General features: G+C 39.3%; 1 protein-coding gene across 2 annotated transcripts in view; it reads left to right on the forward strand.

Moving 5' to 3' along the window:
* arid1ab (AT-rich interactive domain 1Ab) overlaps window positions 1-23,163 on the forward strand; it is a 128,365-nt gene that overhangs the window by 1,090 nt on the left and 104,112 nt on the right. The window lies entirely within an intron of this gene.

Raw genomic sequence — 23,163 nt, forward strand, 5'->3', positions numbered from 1 at the left:
TGAGAAAGTGGGGATCGGGCCCTGATTGTGTATCTCGCTCAGTACAAAGAATTCGCTCTAAAATGGCCGGCTTTGTGCGACTAGAGCTGCAGCTCTCGGTATAAATTATGTAAAGTGAGGCTTGAACCCGAGCGGAGCGGCACATCCTGAACCCACAACCCCAGACTGTCTCGCACACCACCCCAAGCACTCCCCGCACATCGACGCTCGTTTTCCTAACCTCATCCTTGGTGTTCCCTATCCTTCCCCCCCCCCATCGAAACTCCCCTATTTCCTGGCCCAAACTTCCTACTACCGTTTACCCCTCTGCTTCCACCAGTGACTCCCTCCCTAATTTTGGCTTTGTTATTCTCCCTCTTCTTACACACTCTCTTCCCACGTGTGCATTTCCCCTAACAATCAAACTTATCTTTCCGTCATACCCCACACTTCTGTGTAGGCCCGTGGCTTTTTCTCTCACTGTCTTCTTGCCCCTTCTCCTTTCTTTGGCTCTTGCCCTTCGTTGGGAGCAAGGAGAGGCCCTTTGCCCTCCAACTCTTCTGGCACAACTCTTTATCCACTGCTCATGATCTTGTTTAGCTTTGATCTCTACTTCTCATTCTCCCTGTTCCCATTCACTCATTTTCTTTGTTCCTGTAATTCATGGCAATTTAGGAGTCCCTCAGCTCAACCATCTATTCCTGGCAACTCCCTCTACTTTAACCCAATTTGGGCAACATTTCTGTTTGCAACTGATGAGCACTGATATACTCCCACCTCTGGCCAATTCCTCTTTTGTCCTCAATTCCCCCTGCACTTCTTCCTGCTCACCCACGTCCAGCTTCACAACTGCCACTGTTCTGGCCCTCAGCATTCAGGTAATCTCACTGCTTGGTCTGTTTCAGAGAATTCCTTGGTAAACCTTCTTCCACAGTTAGTTACCGAATAACCTGCTTTCTCTGAGCTTGCCCTCATCCTGTTGCTGCAATCTAATGATCTTCCTCTTGGATTTTCTTACCCTCTTCTGACTCCCAGAGGCTATTCCACTCATTTTAGCCAAATCCTCTTGTCTGTACTTGGCCCCCTTCCTGCTATTGGTAGTCCACCTATTGCATCCACCACACATTTGTCCACATGGCTATATGTACCATCCTTCACGCCTTGGTCATTATTGGCCTCTGCCTTGTCCTTGCAGAGGGATAGCTTCCCATGGGCCCTTTTGTTCTTTCCCTCTTCCCAGTGATCTCAACTTGTTTGTTCCCAAATCTCTAGACAAACTGGAAACTCTTCTAGTTGACCTCTCTACGGTAACCCCATTTATTAGAACAGTATCTGTGCTCTGGTGTTATGGAGCTTTCTAGAAAACCTCTCCTGCATTAAGATAACTCCTAAGTTTTGCCTCTACTCCATCTGGCACCTTGTTCTTGCTGATCTTGTCTTTTCCTGCTTTGGTTTGCCTGACTTGCTCCTGGTGACACTTCTTCCTGCTTATTTCCCCTTGTCTGTGTCCTGCCCTCACCATTCGTTGTCCATTTCTGTAGATATCAAAAGAGGAAAATAAACGAGGCTCAATATATCAGAATTGATAATTCCTAAAGATCTCTTTATTTGTATCCCAGAGTTTTGACAAAGGTGGCTGTAGAGATGTGAATGCTCAGGGTGGCACCTTCTAAAATGCTGTGAATTCTTGGAAGAAAGTTGGAGTTTAGCGAAGGAGAGCCTTCTCTCTCCCATTTTAAAAAAGAGCAAGGCAAAAAGGGGAGCTCCCAGCATGTTACCCTGATGATTGTAGTTGGGAAAAGGCTAAAATCTGTCATGAAAGATCTGATTTTAAAGCATTTAGAAAATATTAACGTGATTATGCAGGGTTAGCGTAGATTTCTAAAAGGGTAAATTATTTAATCATTTAGAGTTTGCTGAGTATGTATCTAGATGGGATGGTGAGCAAGTTGATGTAGTGCATTTTTATCTTGATAATGTCTCATACAAGAGGTAAATGAACGAGGGTTGATGCAATTGGGATGATATAACAAATAGAAATGGCCTATTCTCAGATTAAATGGGTATTGCAGGAATTGGTGCTTTGGCCCAACTATTTGCAAACATTTGGTTGAGGGGACTTGGTATTTCCAAGTTGCTGCTGACAAAAAAAACATTGAGGATTCAGCAGTTTCAGAGGGTATTGAAAAGCTAACTAAATAGCAGCATGCTAGATAAAGTCCAGGGTCTGGAATACCAGAGGTCTTCTATTTTGAGAAGAACAGATGATTTTTTAAAAAAAATGGTGAATGTTTGGGAAATGTTGCTGTTTAAAGGGACCTGGATGTCCTTGAACACTAGTTGCTTAACATTAGCATGCAGGTGCGGGAGGTAAATGGCACATTAGCCTTTACTGTTGTGGTCAAGTGCTCAAGTCATAAAGATGTCGTACTGCAATTATATAGGGTCTTTCTGCATTCGCACCTAGAGTCGGTGCAATTTTTGGTTTACTTATCTAAAACAGAGATAGACGGCCTACAGAGAGACTGCTGCAAAAAAAAAATCACACTTCTGTATGAATGAGAGATCAAGTTAGATCTCTCCTCGCTTCCCGAATGGAGCAGAGCCCTCCATGAAGCATGCTGAATCTTTAGATTCCTTAGGTTAGATGCAGAAAAGATAATCCTGATTAAGGAACCAAACCTTGTGCCATAGTCTCAAGTAGGTAGTAGGCCTTTTAGAACTGAGATGGTGAGAAATGAGTGTTGTCCTAAAGAGGGTGAATCTGGAGGGCCGAGAACATTCAGTGATTTGATCTGTATTTTTGATACAATTGATAACTTTCTCAAGGTTAAGTGAAACAAGGGTTGTGGGGAATACAGCAAGAAAATGATATTTGAGGGCAAGAAAAGCTGTCAAGAGATTAGGCCAGATGACCTTCCCCTAATCTTTCTTAAGTTTTTAAGTCTCTGTTGATGTATACGTTCAAGATTGAAGTTTCAGGTAGAATGGGGATCAAGTTTATTATCACTGACCTCTGTCGTGAAATTTGTTGCTTTTCAGCAGCTGTACATTGCAGGATATATAAAAATCATTAAAAGTTACAAAGATAGTGCAATAATGAGTTCATGTTCACATTCAGTAGCAGACACCCTGTCAGAGCAGTGTTAAGACTTGGTGCCTACCCCTGTAAACTGGATCCATAGTTGTAGTCAGTGTCTGATTTTTTTTTAAAAAACTGACATCTGTAGGAAATAAACCCTGAGGTCATTCAACTCCAGTAGTTGAGTCAGTGTTCGTTCCCAGGAAGAGTGTCTTGATATTTCAATGCTCAAATTTTTGAGATATTGATTGGAATTTTTTGATTAACAACATTTTGAAGGGTTTTATTTTCCTTTTAGGACGGCTGAGCTTTTCTGAAAGAGAAGATGGTTTCATTGGAGAATGAAAAATCTAATTTTGATCAGATTCTGGCCCTATTCCAAAGTGATGTTGAATGACAATACTGAAACAGTACTCTGATTATTACACCTACAGTACCATATTGATAATCTATGGCAAAATTCTCTTTTTAACTTAGCGTATTTCAGTATGTCAGGATTCTTGCTGAGTTGAGGCCAAACAGGAATAATAATCTGATCTTTTTGGTCAGTGTCTCTTGCTGGGTACTTTGGCGGTATGTTGACATGGGTGTTGGCGTTGTTTGCTAGGCCAGCGTTTATTTGCAATTTCTAATTGCCATAGACTGAGTAGCCTGCTAGACCATGATCTAGCATGATCTGTGGTATTATGCACTGTTATTATTTATGATCTAGTTCACATTGCAAGACCACATTTAATTAGGAAGCAATTTTTTTTTTGTATACATCATGAGTCAAAACTAAACCAAAAGTTGGAAATCTAAAGTAAAACAGAAAATGCTAAAAATACTCGTTGAGATTGGCTAGAAACTGCAGAGAGTGAAACAAAGGTGCGTTGTCAGGGCGATGATTCTGAACTGTAGGTGAACTTAGGTAAGGGGAAGGCAGAAAATTATATTTAAAGATGGATTGAAGGTGAGAAAATGGTTGGGTGTAAAGTGAGTTTTTTTCAGAGATTGAATAAGGGAATTTGTTTTTAGGACTGTTTCTCTTCCTGTTTAAATCATTGGATTTGGAAGAAATGGTTTCTGAAGCTGCATTCTGAATTGGCAGGCATGCAGAATAATTCTAAGGATCAATAAAATTGTAAGATTTTGTTGATTAGTTATGAAAACAGAACACTAACAGCAGGTGGATTTAAACTTTATTAAACATTTAAATTTATGGCTTGATTTGAAATATGGGAATTTGAGAAGACAATGGTCATGGATTGAGTTAAGTTTAAAATGAAATGTAATGACTAGTTTTATGGTATAAGAGAGGAATGCAAAATCTCTAAAATAGAGCTAAACCGCCCCCCCACCCCCACCCTGCTTTATGGCCATTTTGATTACAGAAATATACCTTTGCAGAATTCACAAATTACTACCCCAGAACTTGAAATGGAATAAAATTTGCTTTCACGGAATTTGATTGGGAGGAGAGGGGGCAGAAGTAAGTGAATCATTCTTTTTTAAAAAAATGCATTATTCCTTGACATAAATTGTATTATGGAAAATCATAATGTGACCTGTTTTCTGGAGACACAAGCTCCTTTAAGGTGGGGGGGGGTCACCTGTAACCTCAATTTTGGGCTATATGTTGTAAAAAGACTAGAGTGTAGAGCAGTTTCAGTATCTAAATATGAAAATGAGATTTATAAAATGTTTTAAGAGTGGAGGAATTAGTAACATGGTTTGAGAGAATTTTAAAATTATGCACAATAATGTTGAATGATAAAAGCAAATGGTTTTCAGTGGTTGTGTGTGGGGGGTCGTGTTGTGGAACCTTGGGTAAAGAAATTTGGTGCAAAGTTTGGGGAAGATTCAAAATTCAACATAGTTCAATGTCATTTCCTGTATGCATGTGTAAGAAAAATGAACTAATTCTCCAGACTTGATGCAGCACAAAAATACCACAAAAAGTAAAGAACACAGCAATAATAATAACACAATAAATATAAATACATAAGATAGCTTATATACATTGTTTGTGTGTCCTTAAAGTGACACCAGGCTGTACATAAACTGACGGGTAGTGGTGGATTTTGGTAGGTGGAGGTGATCAGCCATACTGCTTGGGGAAAGTAACTGAATCTGGTGGTCCTGGCATGGATGCTACGTTGCCTCTTCCCTGATGGGAGTGGATCAAACAGTCCATGAGCAGGGTGTGTGGGATCCCTCATGATGTAACCGGCCCTTTTCCAGCACCTTTCTGTGTGTATATTTCCTTGATGGTTGGTAGGGTAGTGCCCGTGATGCATTGGGCAGTTTGGACGATCCATTGTAGAGCCTTCCTGCTCGCCACAGTGCAGTTTCCGTACCAAGGAATGCTGCAGCTTGTTAGAATGATCTCTACTGTGCATCTGTAGAATGACGTGAGTATAGATGTGCTAAGTCCAACTTTCTTCAATCTCCTCAGAAAAGAGAGGCATTAGTGAGTTTTTTGGACTATGTAGGATGTGTTCTGAGGCCATGCCCCATGTGTAATTAAGTGACTGAAGAAAAAACGGTCAATGTTTAAGATAGTAGAGGAAATGGGGGATGAGCATGTTGTTGGGATATCATTTATTTTCCACAGACATCTCAGTTGAATATCACCTTAATTGCTCCTATCATGTTAAATACCATTACTTGTCACCTCATTCATTGCTTGTAATGCTCTCCGCCCACATTTCCTCTTTGCAGTCTTGCATTTTTCTATCTGTGGCTAAAAAAATACTCTCTTCCAGTTCACTTAACAGCTGTCCTATTTAAACACTCAATTGTCTAGCCTTTAGCCTTCGATTTGCCACAATGTTTCCACGTCTGTGGATCTGTTTAATCAAAATTTTGCTTTTATCTTTGTTCTGGACCATGTTAACATTATTACTCTGTCACCCTGGTTATTTTTCTTGGGATGGCATTTTATCGTTTGCTCAAGTTGAAAATGGAGACTCGAATCGATACCCTGGGGAACTGGCTTAGCCACTCACTGTCAGATCTTAACTAACCAGGTGAAGTTTGCTGCCATTTGGACAAACCATTCACGATACTAGGATCTTCATGCAGTACAAAGGTAGTCCTTGGCTTCCTTTCTCCATTGAATTCTGTCAACTTAAACCCTTTACCATTCTTGTTCCCACTTGCAAGTGGGATGAACTTGGCTTCTCCCTCTGGCAAGGACAAATCCCCACCTCATTCCATTCTGCCCCAGTTTCCAGTAGTCTTCTCTCCCCTGCTTCTGTATATTGCTCCGTAATCCTCTTGATTTACCTGTAGCCAGTATTAACTGGTCTACCCACAGTTCTATTGCATTTTCACCATCATTCAGCTGAATGCAACTTGCACATGTCTGGTTCAATTTTGATCACTGTCGTTATTGTAACCGTAAAACCAACAATGACATCCTTTTCCTCTGCACCATTATCTCTGGTATTTCTAGGGATGCATTCATGTTCTCGTCTGTGCTGCAACTTGGCACAGTTGAAAATGTGAAATTGGTTTGCACATGTATGTTGGAGTCATTAGCGACGCAACACAGGCTTCTCTTGACCCTTGTCTCTAAATTGACAGGCTGTTTTCTTCAAGGTGAGCAGTAATCATTGGGCCTTGTAAGAAGTGATCTAGCCACCGAATCCCTCACTCCCTGCATTTTCTGGAGGTGACGGTGGAGCCAAAGTTGCGTTTTGGAGCTCATGTTAGTACCATCATTAAAGCCATATTTACACCTATGAGCATGACCATCCTTACTTTAAGTCTTCAACTGTGGAAAAATGTACTTGTCTTTATTATGTTTACCCTCAACTATTTCAGTGCTGTAGGCTGGTTGTCCTGATGTTCAGAAATTTAATTGTCCTACTTGCACCAAGCTTTATTTATTCCTCATCCTTGTGGAAAATAACTTGTAGTTAGTCCTAATTTTGAGTCCTGTTTTAATCTTAAAATTCATGTCTATCATTGGTCATGTCCTTCCTATTCCTGTCATCCAGTTGTTTCATTTTCATCTGGCTCTTGCTCTTTCCCACATTTAGTTTTTCAGTAGTGTCTCTGCTTTCAGGAAATAAAACCCTAATAACATGGAATTTCCTCCATTATCCATGGTCCTGTATTTTTCTTCTACTTAAAATCTCTCTTTTCAATCAGTGTTTTGGTTATTTTCTGTAATACCTAAAGGACAGTAGGAGATGCTTAGTTTTGGGGTTTGTTACGCCTATTTTTCCACCCCTGTTCTATATCAATCTAGCTGAGTTGGGAGGTAGAAAAGCCACCATTTTGTTTGTTTTCTGCTTACTTGCTGCTCTGAATTTTATAGTGTTCCTCAATATTTAGAAGATTTGTGGACTTGCCTCATGGATGGATGATACCATAATTGGAATGTGAAGATTTTTAGGCATTGATACAGACCAAACCACTGTACTTAGATGCTGAGTTACTGCTTGCATCTTGCATGTACTCATGTCAAGCATGAAAAAAAAACTTAATGCTGCCCCCTAAACTTTAAATTGAAACATTTCATCTCTGCAGGTGTCTGTCTTAAGAAGAGGTGGCAAATAGGGCTGGTAAAACCAGGGAGCTGAAGATGTAGAACCTAGAGCTGTACAGCACAGGAGCAGGCCATTTGGCCCACAGTGTTGTGCTGAACCAGCTAAAAAGCAAATCAAAAACACCCAAACACTAATTCCTCCTACCTACACCATGTCCATATCCCTCCAACCTCCTTACATCCATGTGCCTATCTAAACGTCTCTTAAAAGCCTCTATTGTAGTTGCCTCTGCTACCACACCAGGCAGTGCATTCCAGGCATCCATGACTCTTGAGTATATATATAAAAAAAACTTGCATTCCAATCCCAAATTCATTTCTCAGTGCTGACTGAAATTTGTGATTGGAATTTGCTTCATTAGAAAGAAGATGGAGGAAATTTCCCAGTGAAGTACTTACTGATGTTTTGAAATGTTTAAGTAGTGAAGATAGCAGGATGGGTAAAACTGCTTAGAGCAGGGGTTCCCAACCTGCGGTCCATGAACCCCTTAGTTAATGGTAGGGGCCCATGCATAAAAAATGTTGGGAACCCCTGGCTTAGGGGCAGTGGAGTGGAGATGAAGATATGAGTGATGGGATTGTGTAGATCTGTTTTGATATTTTTTCCCTTGTGATTGTCATTATTGAATTGTTTCCTTAGTCTTTACTGAATGCACAAAACCCTGGAGTTTGGCTACAACTATCTTTCAGATAGTCATTTAAGTAAAATGTCTGAAGGGTGTATACTTTAACTGTAGAGCATTTTTAAGGTTTGATGCAGATTTGCTGATTTCCCATGGATGATACAAGTAGTAATCTCATTCTAAAAAAGAAACTGTTGACTATACTAGGCAGGAGAGGAGAATTATCTTCATAGAGAATGCAGTGAATCTTTACAGTTCTGTACCCGAGAGATCAGCGGAAGTAGAGTTGAGTACATTCCAAAAGCATCAGGAAGGTTACATTGGGGTATAATTTTCCCATGATCACATTAAAATGGCAGAGCAAATACAATGCCAGAATAGCCTATCCCTGCTCTTATTTCTGTTGCCATCATGTTAGTGGGACAGTTATCTGTCAGTGCAGTCTACCCAATATTCCTTTGAGGAATTTTTAATCACTTGTTAAGAACACAAAACAAAACAATTGGCTATTTCTTTTGTCCCCTTTTCCATCTGCATTTCAGTTTCTCTACTGATAAAGTAGCTGTTGCTATGTTTGAAGGGGATGGCCAGTATTAGTCAGTCTTTGAGGCTTTCTGCAGGAAAATGTCTAAACTATTGTTATTCACTTTTTATTGGTTTGAAACAATTGCTATCCAATAATTTAATTATTTTGTGCAATATTAATTTAAATTTAACCTCTGAATTAGTAGACCAGGTTGTACTCAGTTTATGTACATTGGGTGTGGAATGGAATACTTTTGCTTGTGACTCCCAACTCTCGGTCTCATATTCAACCTGTGATGAGTTGGTGCCAATAGATAAGCATATGTGACTTCGGATCTTGAGGTCACCCAAGCATCTTTATCCAATCACAGTCAAAACTGGGGAGAGGAGTTGCTGAGAATTGTAGGCTGCCCATGAATATTTGGGGAAAGAAGGGACATTGGTTAAGTTAGCACATTTAACAGGTTGGAAACATTATCTCAATGAGGTGCTCTTTAAGCATAGATATTCTTACTATTGAGGAAGTGTGGGAGTTATTTTGTACACTGTAAATGACTATAGATAGCAACATAATGATGACTGGGTAACCTGTGCCCCTTTCTGTCACTGGAGTTGATCTTCCTGCTTTAAGAAAATACAACTGAGACAGTAAATTGTCTGAAGGTGCAAAAGAATAAAGTTTTACAAGAAAATTGTGCTGCAGAAATTATATATAGCCCCAGGCAACCACCTACCAGGCACGCTGCGGTTAGCGCGCCACTATTATAGCTCGGGCATCGGCGTTCTGAGTTTATTTCCAGCGTTCTCTGTAAGCCAAGTTGCATGTTCTTTCGTGTGTGTGTGTGGATTTCCTCTGGGTGCTCTGGTTTCCTCCCACAGTTCAAAGAGGTACCAGTTGGTAGGTGAATTGGTCATTGTAAATTGTCCCGTGATTAGGCTAGAGTTAAATTAGGGGTTGCTGGGCGGTGCAGCTCGAGGGGCTGAGTCTCTTCTGCACTATCTCTAAATAAAATAAACCTTTTGCTTTAACCATGAAAATTCCTTGGGCAGCATATGTACAGTGAACATTCTTGCTGCATTGACTGTTATTTACCAAGCTGTCCAGGTCTGTCTCATTGCTCTGATTCTCCAAGTCCTTCTCGTAATTGCAGCATTCATTCACTTGTAATATTCCTTGTACTTGGAAATGTTGCTTGTTAAATGTTATGGCTCTTTAAGAGTTTTGCCTGCTGGGTTACACGCTGATAACTGCAAACTTGTAGCACATTAACAGTGAAGTAGTGTTAAGACTGTGTCAGTTTTATCCTGGCATTATACAAGCAATCCAGCAGCTCTCAGTTGAAGTTTTCACTCTTAAGAATTCACAGGAAGGATAGGCTGATCAGCAAAATTGTTTAATGCCCAAAAGATGTGATAGGTTTCAGATTTTAACCTGTTGGGTTGGTGGTTCTGTGCCATAGCCCCTATCCTTGCCACGTCCCAGTTCAAAGTTCAAGAATATTTGTAAATACTTTATTGCTGTAACTAACTTTTGTTTCAACGTGCTGTGTATTGCCTGACTATGATGAGTGAGTCTATGGTAGGCATGACCATTATGTAATGAGTGGTCTGTCTGCTATTCAAGTGTAAATACTAGAATTTCTCTATTGAAACTTCCTCATGTTATTGGCTGTCATGATTTTCACTTGCTGATAAGCGGTGCTTGTAATAACTGTTTAGTCATTTATTGTTTAATATGTGAGGGACTGACTGATCAGATTTCTCCTGAACAGCTTGAAGTTTTCCAGGCAAATAATCTTCAGTCTTTTACAACCACTGCAATGTACTTCATTGCAGTCACTCACTTTGACACACTTCCTGAATTTTTCTTTTCGATTTAATAGAAGTGCATATTCCTGGCTTGCCTGGCCCTTTATTTTCCACAACTGTTTCCTTTGTATCACCATTCAGTCTTTATACTTGTTTTGACTTCATGGAGATGAGTGTAGTTGCGCTGATTTAGGAATCGGTGCCAGGTTTGTTAATTTGAATTATGCTGTGCCCTGCTTATACCAGCTCTGTTGTGGAGGCTTGAAAAAAATACACTGGACCAATCGGGACCAGTATATTTGGCTCAATTAATCAGCTGCCCTAATGGGAATGGTTAAAAAGGTATTTAAAAAGACAAACTACCATTTAACTGAGTAACAAACTATGTATTTAAATAAAATACATAAATTCAAAGACTATTAATACTACTGCAGTACTATAAGATTGTGTATTAGTTCCTGATAGTTATCGAAGTATCCTGTGTATGCTGCCACGTTCCTTTGATTGTAAATGAACAAAATCAGCACAGACACCTCGTGTAGATAATGGACTGCCTTCATACATTACTTCTTCCAAGTTTTCATTTTCATCATAACATTCAAAACGTCTGTTTAAAATATTACCATGTCTCTTTCTAACTGTGGTGTTTGCCTCAAATATTTCTCCTTGAATCTACAATTTGTTTCTCCAGTGAAACAGAACCAAGAGTATTTGAGTTCTTGATAGCGGGAAGCAAGGAATTAAATAAATATGACATCTCCTGTAGTTGCACAAGGAGGGTGAATGTTGGTGGAGATGGAATGTTTGAACAGTTGTTTGGAGGGATTGGTCTGATATTTGTTACTTATGAAGATGTGTCTACTTGGGAATATGTATGAACAATGCTATCTACTTACGATTTTGTGTTTTTGATTCTGGGCAGATAGAGTCAGATTTTGAAGGAGGTTGAGACCAAAGCTGGTATGGAAGGTGGAACCAGATAGGGATGGAATGATGGCCAGATGGAACCAGGCAGTTTAGAGGTGAACAAAGAAAATAGAGTAGATGGGAATTGTGGGAGAGCACCAGGAATGTATATTACCTGAAATTGGGAAAATTCAATGTTTATTTAATTGGGTTGCAAGCTATCCAAGTGGAATATAAATTGTTCTTCCATCTTGCATTTGGCACCTCTGTACTGATGGAGAAGGCCGAGGACAGACATATTGGCATGGGAGTGGATAGGAGAGTTCAAATCATGTGATTAGAAGTTTGATAGACATTACAGCCAGAGTGCTGTTGCTCTGCAGACTGGTTGCCTTGGATTCAATATAGAGCAGGTCACATCGGGAGCACCAGAAGTTTGAAGAGATGTCTCACTGGAATGATTGTTTAGGTTACTGACTGGTGCTGATGGAGGAAATGAAGGGACAAGGGTTGCACCTCTTATAGTTGTAAGGAAAATCTGTTGGTGGGATCACGTCAGATGAGTGTAATGTGTGAGAATGATTTTTGAGGTATGTGATGAGCTTAATGAATTTACTAGTAGTTGTGCTGGGTGATATGAAGAGGAATAATTTCTTGGACATTTGTGGCTGATGTGTGCCAAACTACCTTGAACCAAGCAAAACCTCTTTACTCTTTGTACCTATGTTGAATAAAATATCTACTGTTTTTCCAAATTAATTAAAGTATTATTGTTCTTGTATGTGCAGCTATTTGTGATGTGAATTCCTGTCTTGGATCTATCTTTGCATGATAAAATGTTTCTTAATTTCCCTCCTGATTCTAATTTTAAGGTTGTGGTCTTTCCCTTGATTATCCTAGTTTTCAATTCTTTTCAAACCTTTACAGAGTTTGTATTTCCGGGAACTCAAGTCTTGTTTTCATTCCTCTTCACAATCTATTTCTTTGAGGACCGGTAAAATAAGTCATATATGGAACTTGTACGTTATTTCAGATTTAAGTTGATCTTTGTACAACTGCAGCAAAACTTTCTCTTTATTAAGTAAGGTCTTTGTTCTATTAATAGTTTCTTTTTTTGGTAACTGTCCATTATTTCATAATCTCAGTAAATTGATCGTGAATCACTGGATCAGTACAGTTTCTAGCTTTTCATCATCCAAACTAACTCTTCTGGTTCAAAATGATTGATATTCATTGTGCTTATGTTATGAATGATGTGCTGTTTTGCTAGACATTTACTTTCTTCTTCATACCCTGTTCACAATGCCACATTTTCATTGACAGACTTGGATATATGATTCTGTTGTACAAGTAGTCCAACAGAGATACTCGTGTGACTAGCTACGTTGTAGGACTGGGGTTGCCATCCTTGGGGTCCACAGACCCCTCCATTAACGGTATGGGTCCATGGCATTTAAAAAAAATCAGGAACCCTTGCTTTAGAGAAATTGCTCTGAGGTGTGGATCTTAGGGTTTTTTGGTATGTTTGTGGGGTTAGCCCTGGTTGCTCAGTTCCCTTTGGGATGCGTATGGATCGATGCAGCAATTGTTTTGGTTATGTTTATATGTCATGGCTGTGATGGGTGGTTGTGGAAAGGTCATTGTATCTCCTGAAAATGTGGTTGCACATTGCGACTGTAGTATTAAGGGTCTTGGGTTGAGTGAGGAGGATTGACTGTGGTTAAACAGTGTGTGCAGTACTTTCGATTGGAATGGGCTGACCTAGGAAATATTTTATGTTTTTTGTTGGACCATATCTCTACTTTATTTAACCTGGGTACTTTGAAGTATGTTCTTTGTGTGTTATTAGGCATGTTCCATTACATCTAGCTTAAAAGTAACCTGCACTGATTGTGGATATTGGTGTAGGCCAATTTTAGGTTGCTGCCATTGTGTTTTCTGGGGCAACTTGATGACTTGTTCATGCAGAGGCTGATTAGTAGCGATGGATAGAAGGCTGATTTAACAGAAGCTGCTGATTTTTTTAAACAATTGGCTTGGCTTCCATTCCCATGTGGCAGGTCATGTGATTTCTTGTTTATTAGCAACCCCAAGCCATCTGTTGACTCGTCATTATCAGTCATCAGGCAGGAATCCAAGTGCTTCTAGGCAGGCAGCCCCTGACGCTAACCCCTTAGACAGGGAGTGGTGTGGCCTTGGTTTATGCAGATTAGCCATGTGCAGTGCACTGGAAATGCTACAAGAAAGAGGAAAAGGTTTATCTCTTAATATTCAGAAGCCATGGAGCACAGAGGAGCGAATGAATCGGTCTCCACTTGCAGCCTGTGTTTAGTATAATCCAGCCCTCCCTCCCTCCCCCCACCCCCCAACTTGACGTCATATCATCACAAACTCTCCTGCCTTTTACTGAATGTCATTCATTCATTGCCAAGACTGATGAAAAATTTACTTGGCAACAATTCAAACAGTGCACAGCTGTGAGGTTGTAGTTTTTAGGCAGAGTGCCCTCAATTTAAAATGGTTTATAAATAGCATGTTGGAACCCTCCTTCCCAGAGTTGAACCTGGCTTGGCACGAGGTGTAGAGCAAGAAGGCTGTAAGCTTTGCAAGATCACTATTTGATGCAGAGAGCTTTTTGATTAATTTTTGAACATTTCATCTATAAAAATGGATGTGAAGTTTCAGCACTTGTTTCATCCGACATGGTGTCTATTTAAATCCCATTTTGGATTAAGCTGTTATCGTTTATCCTATGGCGGGCAGAGATGATTTCCTTGTGGTCAAAAAATTAGTTTTTGAACTTCAGAATCAGAATCAGTTTTATTATCACTGGCATGTGATGTGAAATTTGTTAACTTAGCAACAGCAGTTCAATGCAATACATAATCTAGCGGAGACAGAAAAAATAATAAATAAAATAAAACATAATAAATAAACAAGTAAATCAATTACATATATTGAATAGGTTATTAAAAATGTGCAAAAACAGAAATACTGTATATTTTTTAAAAAATGAGGTAGTGTCCAAAGCTTCAAAGTCCATTTAGGAATCGGATGGCAGAGGAGAAAAAGCTGTTTCTGAATCGCCTTTCTGTGTTCCTGTGTGCCTTTAGGCTTCTGTACCTCCTCCCTGATGGTAACAGTGAGAAAAGGGCATGCCCTGGGTGTTTGAGGTCTTTAATAATGGACGCTGCCTTTCTGAGACACTGCTCCCTAAAGATGTGCTGGGTACTTTGTAGGCTAGTGCCCAAGATGGAGCTGACTAGACTTCCAACCTTCTGCAGTTTCTTTTGGTCCTGTGCAGTAGCCCCTCCATACCAGACAATGATGCAGCCTGTAAGAATGCTGTCCATGGTACAACTATAGAAGTGTAAGTGTATTTGTTGACATGCCAATTTGCTGCAAGCTCCTAATAAAGTATAGCCACTGTCTTGCCTTCTTTACGACTATATCAATATGTTGGGACCAGGTTAGATCCTCAGAGATCTTGACACCCAGGAACTTGAAGCTGCTCACTCTCTCCACTTCTGATCTCTGTATACGGATTGCTATGCGTTCCTTCATCTTACCCTTCCTGAAGTCCACAATCAGCTCTTTCATCTTACTGACGTTGAGTGCCGGGTTGTTGCTGTGGCACCATTCCACTAGTTGGCATATCTCACCCCTGTATGCCCTCTCGTCATCACCTGAGATTCTACCAACAGTGTCAGCAAATTTGTAGGTGTATTTGAGCTATGCCTAGTCACACAGTCATGTGTATACAGAGAGTAGAGCAGTGGGCTAAGCACACACCCCTGAGGTGCACCAGTGTTGATCATCAGTGAAGAGGATATGTCATCACCAATCTGCACAGATTGTAGTCTTCTGGTTAGGAAGTTGAGGATCGAATTACAGAAGGAGGTACAGAGGCCCAGGATTTTAATTTCTTCCACTTTTGCTGATACTTACCCGGTTGCAGAGGTAATGATCTCTTGCAGAAGGCTTGTAAACAGTAAAAACAATTTGTAAATTTGTAAGTTCTTCATCTACTGTTAAAGCGAGAGGAAGAAATAACACCTGTGTTTATACTGTTGCTAAGATTTTGGTAATATGTGGTAAGGTATGGAGTGTTTCTACTTGAGTGAATAGTGAGAAATATTTGTGGATAATATATTCAGATTGTTGGTCGAGTTGTCTGAAGGTAGCATTTTGAGTTGTGTGTGTAAGGAGTTCTGATGGTTTCACATCTAAGTCATTTTGTTCTGTCCTGCATTAAGTTGAATGACTAAATGATGAAAACTATTGCTGATATAGTTTGTACACTGAGGCAGAATGGTGAGGATTCAATGCAATTGCCATATAGCTGGGTTTTAATCCAAAGCATAGCACACAAAATGCTGGAGAAATTCAGCAGGTGAGGCAGCATCTTTGGAAATGAATAAACAATTGACATTTTGGGCTGAGATATGTCATCGGAATTCCTGATGAAGGGAACAGCCCAAGACTTCAACTGTGTACTCTTTCCCACAGAGGCTACCTGGCCTGCTGAGTTCCTCTAGCATTTGTGTGTGTTGCTTTGGATAATTTACTCCATTTGGACATGTTTGTCCTGGGATTAATTGGTTTTAGTCTCCTTTATTCTGCAACTCATTTATTCAAATCTTCCAATCCTTTGCAGTCTTCCTTTTTGTCTATTTACCCAGGACTTTGGTCTTCAAGAATTTTTTTTGGTCCAATCTAACCCTCTAATCTGAATATTTTTCCATGTTATATAATTGTATTTTGGTGTTTCGATCATAATTTTGAGACGAACTAACACAAATATCTATTGGGAGTAGCTAGGGTCTTAGCCTGTTTGTTTCAGCTACTCTTCTATACTACTGTATTAATAAATTTGTCAAATCTAATGTTTTCAGTATCCTCGTATCCCTGCTGCAGTATATGCTAGTGGTTCCTTGCCATAGTATATACCAACAAGTCCCCTTTGCGACTGATGTCCATTTAGTATGACATATAATTTGTCGGCATGACGTATAATTTCTAATTCAAGAATGTTCAGTGTTAAATATTTACTACACCTGACACAAGATTCTGTGTATCCATTATCTATATTCTTTGTGAGATTTGGACTACCTATAGCAGAGACCTCATGGCACTGGAAAAAATAGTATCTCAAAATCCTCTGAGTTCACTTGAAGGATAAGCAGTCTAATATCTCTGTCTCTGGTATTCGACTATATTCGGCAGGCTGTGTTGACCCCAAACTCCCAAAATGGATAAACTGTTCTTGAGCTCTCTCATGGAAAGGGATTTCAGAGGAACAAAGGTGATTCAAAGATGTTCTTTAAGACTCCTTGCAGAAATGCAGTTTCCCTAATGACTCCTGGGAAACTCTAGCCAAGATTGCTCAAAAGCTGGGAAGGAACATTTGGTGTGGTATTGCGAATTAAGGCCACGTGCTGTACATGCAAGCCCTGCATGGATTTCTGAAGGAACATAACAGTTCTCACACTCCTCACCTGTCCTTCGGCACCTCCGTGGCAGAGTTTGCAGTTCTACATTGGCTTCACCAGTCATCTCAGAACCCACAGAACTAGAATGGCCATATGTCATTCGATCCTGAGGGAATGTGTGAGAAGGGTCAAATTTAGCAAAACTATTGCTTGCATTTGAAATGACAAGATATATTATGCAGTAAACAGTCACTTCTGTAAAATAACTTCACTGTTAATTTTGGATGCCTCAAATTGATTATCTTGCACGCTTAGGGTATTGGTGGTGCAGGACTAGCAGATTTGCTGGATTGTTGAATGTTATTATTGATACCAAGATGCTTTCAAGTTAATCTTTTTAGATGTTAGCTGGTATTATAATAAAATTTTGTTGAACTAGATGAGTTTTGGGGAGTGTGGAAACTGCCCCCCCCGATGAGTTTCAAGGGAACTTGCAAACTGGGTCATTTCAAAAGGTTAGTTATTTTCCTGTTGTTTTCTGTCTATTATCCAAATCTGTGTCTACATCAATATAATACTTTGTGTAAAAAATTTTGTATAATAGTCCCTTGAATTATCAAAGGACAAATGCTCTTGTTTCCACTATTAAAGCTGAACAAAAATTAATAAATTTGTCAAATCTAATGTTTTCAGTATCCTCGTATCCCTGCTGCAGTATATGCTAGTGGTTCCTTGCCATAGTATATACCAACAAGTCCCCTTTGCGACTGATGTCCATTTAGTACATCTATAGTTCATGTTCTCTGTCCTTTAAGTGGGGTTATATTTGTCACCTGCCAGTGTCAGGAAACAAGTCAGAAAAGAAAATTCTTTGAAATTTTGTAAGATGATGAACCAGTATCTCCATCCTGGCCTCTTTGAATACTTGGGGTCTGATCTGTCAGCTTTCAGACCCATCTAATATATCTTTCTCTTGGTTTCTCAATCATTGCAGACCATTTTCCCTGAGGACTTTTTCAGCCTCCATACAGACTGATATGAGATACTCTGATCTCTTTAATCCAAACACAATTTCTCTTGTTTCATTCTCTGTGATCATCATAAAGGGACGGCATGATACTGTAGTGGTTAGCACAATGCTTTCCAGTACCAGTGACCTGGGTTCAATTCCACTGCCGCCTGCAAGGTGTTTGTTCGTTCTCCCCATCACCGTGTGGGTTTCCACTGGGTGCTCCGATTTGCTTCCAAAGACATATCGGTTGGTAGGTTAATTGACCATTATAAATTGACCTGTGATTAGGCTAGGATTAAACGGGGGGAATTGTTGGGTGGCGTGGCTCCAAGGGCAGGAAGGGCCTATTCCACTCTGTGTCTCAATAATAAATAAAATAAACTGGTTGTTTGTTTGGATGTTGCTAGTTATTCTTTTATGTCTCTCCAGGCTACTTTTTCTTATTTGGTATTCCCTGTCCTGATCATTTTCCTAGTTTTTCTTTGAAGTTTGATTTTTTTTTATTTGCAAGGCTTACTGTTATCTGGAAACTCTTAAGTTTTTCCTTGAAGAAATAAAAGGCAAAAGAAACACAGAAGTAATATTCTTGGATTTTTAAAGGGCATTAATGAGGGATAGTAAAGGAGAGTTATTCAAGCAGGACCTGTGGGTATGAACAAGAGAAAATCTGCAGATGCTGGAAATCCAAGCAACACACACACAATGCTGGAGCAACTCAGCAGGCCAGGCAGCATCTATGGAAAAGAGTACAGTTAACATTTCGGCCGAGACCCTTCATCAACTTAGCAGTGGAGGGCAAACAGAGCCAACTTGCTGCGTCGTCGCTGATTGGTCTTGCTGCAGACACAGCGCCTCCCATTCTGCAGTTTGTGATTTGGGGTGGTGGATGTCGAGTGGGTCTCAGTGGGCTGTCCTACAGGGTGTTGATGGTGATTTGTGAATCGTCAAGCAGGAACGGAGTTAACGATTGATCTCTTTCTCTCACGCACACGCACCTGTTTCACTGCCTCATTTGCGTCATCTAGCATATCTTCCCATTCATTTCATTCAGGGTTCCAATTAAATTACATATAATTATATATATATTTTAGTAATATTTCATTAAAACAGTAAACTTATGGTCCATTTAAGAAACTCCTGCAGCCCCCAGTTCCTTGTTTTGTTTTCTTGTGGCCCCTGCAAAATCCTTCATGGTCCCCTTCGGGCCATATGGCTGACGTTGAGAACCACTGGTTTGGATGAGCACTTGAGTAGAGAAGGCTGTAGAACAAGTATTAGGTGGCAGGAATAATATGGAAAGATGCCCATTGGTTAATTTGAAATGAATTTTCTCCATTTGCGACTCTCTGCCTAAGTTAGCTACAAAGCTGAAAACGTGGTAGAGATTGAAAGATGAAAAATGGTACTCTGTAGCCTGGCTTCTGATAATGATTATTTACATTAAAGGTTTGCAATTGGTAATCACTGCCCATTACACCACTAGCGTTTAGGGCAGCAGTGTATGCCCTCCGTCTCTGGCAGTGTTCATGTTTAGTAGCTTCCTCTAGGTTTTCACTACTGTCAGTCATGTAAGTCGTGGATGCACATTTAAATACTGCTGCATTCAGATGCAGAAGGATTCTCCATTGTTGTTTCCATAACAATTTTGTTTTACCAGTCAAGATTGTTAGCCCTGAGCTGAACCCCTGAACCTGGAGGACTGGTGGACCACTCCTAGTCTGACCTCTCCCCTTTGACCTGATTGGCATGGTGACCCTAGCAAGAGACAAAGCATAAAGCCCAGGCTCCAGCCAACATAGGTCTCCAGGTCATTGAGGCATGCATGCCTCCAAACCCAACGATAAGTTTGTGGTCCTCTTGGAGGAATTGGGAATCAAGAATAAAACTTCTACATTTGCAAGTGACCAGATTTGTGGTGTGAGGAAATTAGGTGTGAAGTAGCTACTGTTAATGTAGATAGACTACAGTGAAATACAATTTAACATTAAGCTCTGTAAATGAATATGCAGTTGATGGATTTATTTTAAAAGCTAATGATAAGTTGTATATTTTGGTGAGACGAACTTGAAGGCCATTTGCTACTTACGTGATAAGTAGCGTAGAGGAACGGGGTGCAGATACACAAATCAAACTTAGTAAAATAGATTATAGTCAAAGTAGAAAATCAAACCAATCAGTGGATTTCATTTATAGCTACTGTTTTCCATCAATTACAGTGGTGAGGTACAAAATTAGGCTTTGGGTGTCAATAGCAAAACGACCCCATTGTCTGAAACCATTCACAGCCATTGAGAGAAGACAAAGTTGGACCTCTGTGTTATGATAACATTGTTAAATGATTTATTCATTTTAAATCTGTTTACCATTTAGCAGCATTCTTTTAAACTATTTAAATAGTAAACAGTCAAAATAAAATAAATTAAAACAAACGCACATAATAAAATATAAATGTTATCTAATTAAAGTAATCCTTTTCTCAATCAGAATCATATTTAATACCACTGGCAAATGTCGTGAAATTTGTTGTTTTGCAGTATATTGTAATGCATTGTAATAAAACTAAATTACTATAAGTATATAAAAATATAAATAAATGTATACTGAGGAAGTTTTTCATGGCTTCATTGTCCATTCAGAAGTCTGATGGCCGAGAGGAAGAAGCTGCTACTGAAATGTTGAACATGTTTCTTCAGGCTCCTATACCTCTTTTGACGGTGACAATGAGAAGAGAGCATGTTCTGGGTGATTGGGGTCCCTAATGATGGATGTCATGTTTTTGAGAAGTTGCCTTTTGAAGATACCATGGATGCTGGGGAGGCCAGTGCCCATGATGGAGCTAGTTGAGTTTATAACTTTCTGCAGCCTTTTCCGGTCCTGTGTAGTGGCTCCTCCACACCAGAGGCTAATGCAACCGGTTAGAATGCTCTCCACGGTACATCTGTAGATAAGTGATTGGATCATGGATCATGTATCATGTCTGACTTAAATGAGGTATCCCAGTAACAGGGTAGCTCTGGGGAATGCCAGCAAAGTTGAACTTTGTCACTAGATAGTGCGGAGTCCAGCAATGTTTTTGCTGATTAATTTGGATGTATGTATTGGGTTAACAATTAGATATGTCCCCAGAACCTCATGGCATTTGTTCCAGACTCCTATGTGAGGGCAGCATTTTTCAAGGAAGGTGGCAAGGAAAAGCCTGGTAACTAGAGACTTGTGATGGCGTGATGGGAAAGACACTGGGGCGGGGGGTCGGAATTTGAGATTTATAATTGATCACTTGGAAAGGCAGGAACTAATCAGAGACAGTAAATACTACAGTCTGATCAGTTAGATTGAATTGTAGCAAAGTGGATCAGTAAAATTTGGGGATGACGTGAAGACTACGGAGTTGATAGTGTGGAAGTTGCTTCTGGGCAATGGAAAGTGTGGTTTAGATAGGTTAGACTGCAGGAAACCTTTCCCCATATGAGAAATAAATAGAACTAGAGGACATGGATTTGGGGTAAGAGGGAAGAGATTCCAGGGATACAAGGGGACCTACATCCTGAGTGTATTAAGTACCTGGAATCGCTGCTTGAGAGATGAAGCTTGGTTGGTGAAAAAAATTCTAGAAGTGTCCAGATGAACCCTTGAGTCACTTGGATACAGAAAGTTATGAACCAATCACTGGGAAAAAGAATAAATCAGAAGGTGCCCACTGGTCAACATGGATGTGTTGGGCTGAATGGCCTGATTCCATGCCATATGATTCTGATTTACAGTGCATATGTGCAAATCTTGCATTGTGCAGTGGCTGACTGCCAAAAATAGTACACTTCAATGTTAAACTAGTATGTAATTTGAAACTAAACTGGGATGGCACCTTGAATTAAGGTAATAGGTAATGATTAGGTCAATTTGGAGGAAATATTTTAACTTGAGGAATTGAATTAAGGTTTATAATACAAGATAGTATTGTTAAAGTTAAAATAGTTAGTGAAGGATTTGGAACAAATCTTGTTTTTTTTTTGCCCAGTGAGTGGAAGCATTGAGGTAAATGAAGGAAACGTACTGGAGGGTAGACCTGGTTAGCACAAGAGAGAAAAGAATAGTTGGTAAATGGGACAAAGAAAACTTAACTTGAAACATAAGCACCAGTGTAGGTTAATTTTTTTTATAATATAATTTTTATTGAGTTTTCAAAAAGAATACATGAAAGATAAAATCTACCCTCCCCCCTACCCTTAACCCTCCCCCCCCATATATAGTCCTACCTAAAAGGAAGAAAGAGAAAAAAAAAGAGCCGCCTGGGTATTGGAAGGTTTCTACATGCTCCATGGGATTCAAAATAAATTTGGTATAATTATTCGTTACTTTCCCCAAGGGACCAAGATCTTTATCGGAGCACTTAAGTATGCCATCCTATCTTTTGTAAATAAGGGTGCTAAATATTCAAAAATGTTACATATTTATCTCTTAAATTATAAGTAATTTTTTCGAGTGGAATAGAACTAGCCATTTCATTATTCCAACGATCCATACTTAAATACGAATCAGATTTCCAAGTAACTGCTATAGTCTTCTTAGCTACTGCCAATGCAATTTTTATAAATTCTTTCTGATATTTATTCAATTTAAGTTTCGGCTTTATCCCTTCAATATCACCTAATAGAAATAATACAGGGTTATGTGGAAGTTGAGTTCCAGTAATTTGTTCCAATAAGACTCTTAAATTTATCCAAAAGGGTTAAATTTTAAAACAAGACCAAGTAGAATGTAAAAAAAGTACCAATTTCTTGATTACACCGAAAGCATTTATCGGATAGATTTGAATTTAATCTATTTATTTTTTGTGGTGTAATATATAATTGGTGTAAAAAATTATATTGTACTAATCTAAGTCGAACATTTATTGTATTTGTCATACTGTCAAGACAGAGTCTTGACCAATTTGTTTCATCAATATTAATATTCAGATCTGTTTCCCATTTTTGCTTTGACTTATGGATTCCTTGTTTAATTGTCTGTTCTTGAATCAAATTATACATACAAGAAATACATTTTTTAATTTTCCCTTTTTGAATTAAAATTTCAATTTCATTAGGTTTTGGCAAAAACATTGTTTGACCCAGCTTACCTTTTAAGTAAGTCCTTAATGGAAGGTAACAAAAGAAAGTATTATTTGATATTTTATATTTATCCTTTAATTGTTCAAATGACATCAATATACCTCGTTCATAACAATCTCCTATAAATTTAGTCCCTTTTTGGTACCA

The sequence above is a fragment of the Mobula hypostoma genome, chromosome 26 (assembly GCF_963921235.1).
Source record: "Mobula hypostoma chromosome 26, sMobHyp1.1, whole genome shotgun sequence".
Taxonomy (NCBI): Eukaryota; Metazoa; Chordata; class Chondrichthyes; order Myliobatiformes; family Myliobatidae; genus Mobula; species Mobula hypostoma.